This window comes from Calidris pugnax, unplaced genomic scaffold, assembly GCF_001431845.1.
Source record: "Calidris pugnax isolate Ruff unplaced genomic scaffold, ASM143184v1 scaffold171, whole genome shotgun sequence".
Taxonomy (NCBI): domain Eukaryota; kingdom Metazoa; phylum Chordata; class Aves; order Charadriiformes; family Scolopacidae; genus Calidris; species Calidris pugnax.
Window position 1 is genome coordinate 4183611 of NW_015091064.1, and position 8456 is coordinate 4192066.

The 8456-nt window shown below is 45.5% G+C and overlaps 1 protein-coding gene across 1 annotated transcript in view; it reads right to left on the reverse strand.

Moving 5' to 3' along the window:
* YWHAQ (tyrosine 3-monooxygenase/tryptophan 5-monooxygenase activation protein, theta) overlaps positions 1-196 on the reverse strand; it is a 23903-nt gene extending 23707 nt beyond the window's left edge. The window contains exon 1 of the mRNA XM_014956822.1: positions 34-196. The gene's annotated coding sequence lies outside the window, so the exon portion shown is untranslated. The remainder of the gene's footprint in view (positions 1-33) is intronic.
* Positions 197-8456: the final 8260 nt, after the last annotated feature.

Here is an 8456-nt window from a genome sequence, read left to right on the forward strand (position 1 = left end):
GCGCCCGCCGGCGGGCCGCGACACGGCGCTCACCTGAGTCCGCTGCGCTAGGCCGGGCCGCGGGCGCCACCCGATCGGCTGCCTGGCTCGGGGCTGTGGCGGAGAGAAAGAGCCGCTCCCGTCTCCGGCGAGAGCCAGCGCTAAAGGGCGTTGGCACAGGCAAGCCTACCCGCTGCTCAGCCCGCGCCCACGCGACCAATCGCAGCCGGCTCTGCCGGCCGGGCCCCGCCCCTCCGCGCCCCGGCGGCCAATCCCGGCAGAGCGCGCCGCCGCGGGGGCGAGCGCGGGCAGGGCGCAAGCTCGGTTGGCCCGTGGGCTGCGGCTGGGGCCACGGGGTTTCCTCCAATTAGATCCAGGGTGAGATAACGTCACTGTCGCCACGGTGATGCTGCCGCCCTCGGCCCGCCTCTCCCCTCAGCCGCCGGCGGGCGGGAGCTCCCGCAGGAGCGGGGCGGCGGGCACGGCCCGGCCCGGTGTCCCTGAGGTGGCCTGGGCGGGGCCGGTATGACCGGCGAGGGCCTGTTTGGCTGTCCCGGAGTGGCTGTGCGGGGGCAAAGTCCGCCTTCCCGCGGCCGGGGAGGAGAAGGGCTCGGCGCGGCCTGCCGCCCCTCCCTGCCCCTGCCCCGTCCCCGGGTGGGGGCGGCGGGGATTTCATAGACACTCTGCGCCTCACACGTTTTTTGTTGGTTTTTTTTATATTTCCCAATGGCAGGTTCTTAAAAGCCATTTTCCAATGAGGGTAGCTGTGCTCGGCCCCTAGGGGTAGGGTGACAGGCAGGTGTTCCTGAAGAGTTTGTATCCCTGGGGCCCTGTGCAGGGGGAGGCAAGCCTTTCACATAAGCAACAATCAATACATTTGCTTTTTTTCCCCTTCCTGATTTCAGATTCTCGAGGTCAGAGGTGCAAAGGACAGAGACTGGAATTTTAGGTCCGTGCTATGACATGTGAATAACAAAATGTTACCCATCTATGGGCAGATAAACATGAGGCACCTATGGCTGTGTGTGTATCTGAAACGCTGGCTGACCGGAGGCGTGATTTTGTCTGCACTCGCATTGCCTGAGCCTGAGGGGATAAGGACACAGTGGGTTTGTGCTGTTTGTCCCGCATTCAGTGTACAAAGTCCACGGCACGGATCGAACGCATCTCGTCTGTCAGGGCTCCGACGAGTTCAGGTTCACCTATGTCTTTGTGCAGCGCCCAGTCTCTGCAGGAAGGGATGAGATTTCTCACCTTTAGTTCCAGCATCACCAAATATAGTCATGCTGAGGAACTTCAGCATCCAGATGGGATGATGAATTCTCTGAATCAACCCCAGGATGTTATTGTCTCAACTCGTAAAGCTCTTCATCTGTGTTTGGACTGGGACTGGGATTATGTACGTGGAAATTGAATCTGTGCTGTAAACAAGCCACTCTCTTTGTCATTTGAGTTTAGGAAGCATTTATGCTATAAAAAAGGACCTATCAACAGTACCTTTCTCAAAGTGAATGAAGCTCTTTCAGAAAGCATTTCGGAAATGTATTGTTCTACCTCGGAAACTACTGTCCTGGCAACCTGCTACTGTTCTAGGTTGCCCTTTTTTTTCCCTTGTCAGTAGGATATGCTCTCATTTTCACCAAAGTCCCTAATGATTATCTTCATTTACACAAGAAGCAAAGACCAAAAGTGACCAATTTTGCAACAAAACCTTTTTTGATTAATTTCACCTCTCCATCAAAGATAAAACTAACCATTTCACCTATATGGCATGTGTGAGTGCTGGGTTTTATTTGAGGAAGGACAGCTGACCTAATCAAGACCCTTCACTAATTCCCCTCAAAAATGGGGAATATATTAGAATTAGCCTGGTGTAAGTTAGCCCATGCCCCTCTCCCACCTCCTGAAAGGTTGCGTTCAGAAATGCAGAGCTGTCTTAAGAGTTGGGAAGTGAGATGGATCCAGACTTAACTGCACGCCCGATACCTACGTGCAGAGCAGCTGTGTGGCCTGTGTGTGCGGCTTCAGCTCTGCAGGGTCCTGCAGCTGCTTGGTTTTCAGGTTTGGGTCCTGGGGGCTTATGTGCCTTAGGACCCCACTGAGATAATGGGTTTTAATCACATACCCAATAAGCTCGTTTCCCCAGAGGAACCCTATCGCTGAGTAGGATGTTCTTTTGGGGCAGATTTTGTGAGAGGAGGCTCAAAGAATTTGTTGTGTTTGGTTTAGCAAAATAAAGGTTAAGAGGAGATCTGATGTTGTCTCTAAAGGACAGTGAGCAACATGGAGGTATAGTTGTTATTTAAATGGCAGTCAAATGTGTATAAAATTGGCATTAATGAATTTAGGCTGTGAATTAGAAAATTTGGAATTTTCAGAGCAATGAGACTGTGGAACAACTTCCCTGTGCTGAGGCAGGAAGCACATGCGCTTTGAAAGTGGACCTTGATCAATTTATAAAAGTGCTTATGTGATGTAGTTGCCTGAGACAGCAGGAGACTAAACTCCAGAAGCTTTCACATTCTGTGTTTCTATTTAATGCTTCTTTTGTTGCTTATTCCATGTATACTTTAATGTACAGTTTGCTGCATAGCACTATTCCTCATTGAATAAAAAAAATAAATTAATTTCCGTTAGAGTATTTCAGGTGTGCTATCATCCCACTAACCATTAATGACTTTAGCCTTGTCACACCATTATGAAATGGTTGGCATTATCTTATGTCCAGGAAGTGAAAAATATCAACACTTCTGGATACCTATGTGGACAAATATAAGACCTTAATTTCCAGAGTGGTAAATACTAAATCAAAGACCTTCATTTCCAGGGTGGTAAACACTACGCTGCTTGGCATGTACTGAAGGTCCACCTACCACTGACTTCAGGCGCACCTACTCACACGCAGCATCTTAGCAGCTCACACCACAAATTGCTCAGTTGGAGTGTGGGAGAAAAATGAGGAATATATATAATGCAAATTCCTTAGACTTACATGTGAACTTTACAAGAATTAGAATCCCGTTTTCTAGAGGCTCAGTCATTTGCCATAACTACTAAAACTCTCCTTTATTTTTCCCCACAGAACCAGCCCCCTCCATCACATGCTCTTTCCTCATCTCTGTAGCAAAAGAGGTAGAGGTGGCACAGGCAGCGGCTTCCTTCCCTGCACTCTGGACAATGGGTACAGCACCTCATGAAGCAAACATATAGCACAGTAAATTAAGGTAAACACACAAACGAAGGACCCCCAAAAGCAGATTTCTGTCATGGGATTTGCACAGGCTGCCACCAAACATCAGTGTGACTGAGTGCTTTGGATCCACAGCTCACTCCTCTCTATCCGAAATAGCCCCGTCGTGGGTAGCAGTAGAAAAACTTACTCATTTTGTGTCCTGCCTTGAGTGGGATGGAGATTCTTTACAACTAGTCTCATGTCTCTTTGCTTAATAGCAAGAGAATGTATTTCGCGTTTATAAAGGCCCTGTGTTCTGGTGGTCAAGGACTTCTCTCTTTTGCTCCCGTGCCACTTCCTGTCATCTCCTTTGCCTCATTATCTGCCTCTAATTTGCATTGTTATCCCATCTCCTCCCTTCCTGATTGCTGCCTTCTGCTCAGCTCCTGCCCGTACACTCCCTATCTCGTTCTCCTTGCTGTCAGTCTTTCTGTAGTTGTACCTGTTATCCTTTTTTTCTTGTTCCAACTTCTAGTAAAACTTCTGGGCAGAGAAGAAGACTTGCTTAGCAGCACGGGACGTTCAGCAGTGAGAGCTGGAGTCTGAAAAAATTCTGCTGGCAAATTTTAAGATGTCAACTGAGCGTACTAAAATTGAGTTTTCTCATTAGGTTTTCTGTGTTTGAGTAGTTTTCCATGAAACCAGCAAAAGATTTCACTTCCAACCGGCCAACTTCTTGACGTGTTTAAAAGAGCCACTCTGGTGGTTGTAGGTGTTGGAGTTCTTCAATAAAAACTTACATTAAAAATAAAAAGTCACACATGTAGAGGCTAAAGCATCATCAGTGTCTGGTAAGTAACAGGTAAATGCAAGGTAGTGGGATCAAGCTCTTTAAACATTATTTAGCCTGATTCTGTGTTCTATCTGAATTCTGCTGTGAGGAAGGCCACAGGACTCCTAAATTTTCAAAATACTTGCATGGCTTGTTCATTACTGGGATAAGCTAATTGCTTCAGGGAGGACAAGCCTCTGAAGGAAGTTGTTGAGTGTGTAGCTAAGGGTGCTGTTTTATGCAAACCATTTTCTTGTGCTGGGAGAAGAGGAGTCAAGGAACACTTGGGTGAGGAAGGTGACTGTCAGCGTGGGAGGGTGGTAGCGAACCTTGGTTTTGCTGCTGAGTGCCATGGCTCTGGTTAAGCTGCCTGCAGGGTAAGCGTATCTCCATACTGGGAGTAGTTTGGTCTTTGCTGATGAAGGGTGATATTGATGAATATTGATATCTGCTGTGGGGTAAATGCTGCTATAGTCTGATACACTGAAGCAGCTACTGATGATGGTTGGTAGTAACGTCTCAGCCGTTGTCTGACTCTTTTCTTCCCTTCTACCGCTGCAGTAGTTAAATTCCGCTCCTCTTTCTGGGAGTGCAACATGTATCACCTTATTGCAGGTAACTGTTTCTCTGCATCCCTTCCTTCTGTGTCATGTGGCGCTGAAGAGTGGGAAAGGCTCGGAGGAGCAGAGTCAAACCTATGTTACCGGGGTGAGCTCTCTCCCCACCTCAGACAGCTTTCCTTTCCTCCTCTTGCCCTGTGAGGGAGGGAGGACGCTGCCTAAACAGAACCATTCCCTTCTTTGGCCAGTTGGCATAAAAAATGCAGGTCTAGTGAACCTCTTGTGAAGTGGCTCCAAAGCTCTGGGGCCTCACTGGGCTGCAACTGTGAAGAGCCACTGGTGGAGGAGTCCCATGGGATGTTCCTTTCCAGGAGTACCCCACACCTCCCCAGTCCAGTTGGACCCAAAGCTTTTGCAGATCTCCCTGGGGCTGTCTCTTGTTTTCCCTGGCTCCGTCCCAGCCATTGTGATTTGCAAGTGGGAGGACAGAGGAGCCAGCTGGGGCTCAAACGGCATCCCTGAAAGTTGAGGTGTATCTCTTTTTATGGAAATGAAACAAATAGTGGTTTAATGGCTTTTGTTCAGTTAGATGCAACTTGTTCTGCCAAAATATGATAAAGGGCCCTCTTTTGCATGAACGAACAGGAGTGGTGACAGTCACCGAGGTTGTCAAGTAAATTTTATCCTTCTGAAGCTTGAGGTATCAGGAGGCAACAGTAGGGCCCTAGAATTAAGATTAATGCAGCTAATTTCCCTTTAATGGTGATTTGATTATTCTTTCATTACAAGTAACTAGTTCCCTTTTCTAATTATATAGCTTGCTTTTATCCAAGAAAAATTACCCAATTTATGGGAGTGGACCATTAAATTCGCTCATCCATGAACACTTTGTTGTGGTGCTATGAGATTGCTGGTTTCAGAAAATGTCTATATTGCAATAGATATGTATAGATTTTTGGCTCTTCTGCTTTTTTGCCAAGGGTCATGACAAATGAGAATGCAGGGAGCGGGAATGGATGTGCGAGGCAAAAATGAAATGCAGAGGGCAGAGAGCAGAAGCCCTGCACACATTTACCACGTCTTTAGGGGAATGAGAAGTATTGGAGGGGAAGGGGGCACTAGGAAACAAGACCAAAATGCATAAAGGCGCACTGGTACTTGGAAAGGCTTCATCGGTTGTTTAATAAATTCAGGGAGAGCTCTGTCTGTTATGCCTTTGATCTCTGCACATTTTGCTTTTTATCTCTCTCTTCTTCTCCTTTCCCTGCAGCTGCCAGACGAGCGTGTTACCCTCACAGGAGAAGGGACATCGGTCAAGTGGATTAGCTGGTGGGGGCTGGAGAAGGGGCGCTGGAGGTGTGGTTAGGAGCACGGCGAGGTTGTGAGAAAGCCTCAGGTCCTGCAGGCAGGTCGCTGCAGACCACTCTTGTTTGGTTGGTTATCTGAACTGGTGTAGCTGTGATGGGCTAGGGATGTCAGCAGGCAAAGCTGCTGCAGAGAGGTAATATCTCTTACTAGGTCAATTAACAGTTGGAAAAATAAGCAAGCATTTGATCTGAAAGCACCCAATGTGGTTTCTCTATATAGTCTAAACATACTTTTTTGTTCTATGCCATATAATATCAAGGCTGATGGATGCTTGAAAGTCAGGTGTTCATCTGTAGGGGGAAACTGACTGGTAAAGGAATCCTGAATAATCATACCTGTACACTGTAGGGTACTCCTAGAGTACTTCTCCACATGGACACTCCATTCTAGAAAGCAAGCCGCTTTTGTTCTGAAATACAGTGCCCGCTACAGGAGCAGTAACAACAAACTATAATTGTTAGATTATTCCCAGTGTGGACAAACCAAAGGAAGGAAAGGGAGAGGACAGAAAAGATGGAGATGGAAAGAAGGTAGTCAAGCAGTTAACCAGAGATACCTGCGGGAAGATGTGATATAACTACCCTTTCTTATGTGAACTTATCTCTAACTGGTTGTGATTATGTACCTGGTAAGCCATTAATAATGACATATATATAAAGAATGAAATAATCCTTCAGTGGAAGAAGGGTTGGCATATGCACATGTATACATACATATATACATATTTTAGGCTGAAATGCTCTTTGACAAGCAAAGAACAGGACACTATACGTGCATCTTTAGTAACTGAATTCATTTTGGCAGTTAACTTACTGCATCTTTATTGAAAAATTTTATCACTGTTGTACTTATCTACCATCACTATAAGTAAGCTGCCTAATGATGGCCTGTGCTAATGCAAATTGTTTCATTTAATTACTTATGTTAATGTCGTAGGAAGCCTCAGACACATAGGATGAGCATCCATGGAGCTACAAGAAAGGAAAAAAAGCTTCAGGCTAGTGAAAGAGGTGTTGAGGTATTGGGTTGCCTCTTACATTAGTGGGTGAGCTTGCCAACAGGAGGTTTTTGCTTCTGGGGGAACCAATATGAGAGAGATATCTCCCTTTTTCCTCTTTTCACGTTCTGCTGCTGCTGAGGGAATAGAGATTTCTATTGAGGTGAAAGAGCTATGCTTACAACAAATGCCCCCAAAAAGGCATTGGGCACACTATCATTTGCTGTGTTGGTACGTAATGACATTTGTGCAGTGGGAGATACTTCCAAATAAAGAGATTCATCTGTGGTCCTGATCTGTGAATGGGTACATGAGGAGTTTAGTCTGAGGGTGCTAGATGTTAAACAGTGATGCTGGGAGGAGTTTTTGGATCTAATTTCCATGTATTTGAACACTGGAAACTTTCAAATAGAACACAGAAAAGCTGTAATTAAATCCCAGTATTTTTTTCATTCCGATTGTTTATGGGATTCCTCACTGGGCAGCTAAATGGTTTCTGTTCTTCTCAAATTATTCTTGTTTGTGTAACCTTCAGTAAAGTGTTTTTGAAAGAGTAGATGTTATTGTTATGTAATTAGCATTGCTCCCCTTCTTAAGAACAGCCAGTTCTATGAATTGATCTAATTTATGTAAGTTTAAATGCAATGTTTCTATAAATGTTTGCCTGTGCTGAAAAGCTATGCGTGGATCATTAAGATTGGATTGGAGATTCTTTAGAATTGCTAGGTTATTATTACTGAGGGCAGAAAAATATTAAATGACAAAGGTTGTGTCCATAGGATAGTATTGTAACTGAGATGTTCTTGTCTGGGTAAGATTTAGGCATGATGGGGACAAACATGGTTTGTATAGTAGTTATGTGAAATAACAAAGACTTTCTATAGTGAGCAATCATTTGAGAAGTAATTACTTCTCTGGCTTTATTATAAGTTTACAGGGGAATCAAGAACCCCTTAGAGTCTTATGGAACAGTTTAATCGAATAATTAAAACTACTCTATTGTCTATTTAGCGAATATGTATTTATGCTTGTAGAATCATACAATCATAGAATGGGTTGGGTTGGAAGGGATGTTTAAAGATCATGAAGTTCCAACCCCCCTGATATGGGCAGGGACACTTCTCACTAGACCAGGTTGCTCAAAGCCCCATCCAGCCTGGTCTTGAACACTTTCAGGGATGGGGCAGCCACAGGTTCCCCTGGCAACCTGTTTTGGTGTCTCACCACCCTCATTGTAAAAAGTTTGTTCCATATGTCCAATGTAAATCTACCCTCTTTCAGTTTAAAATCATTGCCCCTTGTCCTGTCACTACAGGTCCTGGTAAAAAGTCCTTCTCCATCTTTCTTATAAGCCCCCTTTACATATTGAAAGGCTGCAGTGAGGTCTCCCTTACAGATTAATAGAAGAGTGTATCCTGGAAATGTCAAGTCTGTTTCCCAAGACTTTGTTAGGACACTTTACAGAGAGAGATGTGGATTTCTCTCTTGTAGGCTTAATTCCAAGTTGCTGAATGTTGAGTGTAATAGCCCTAGCATCCCTTTGTAGCC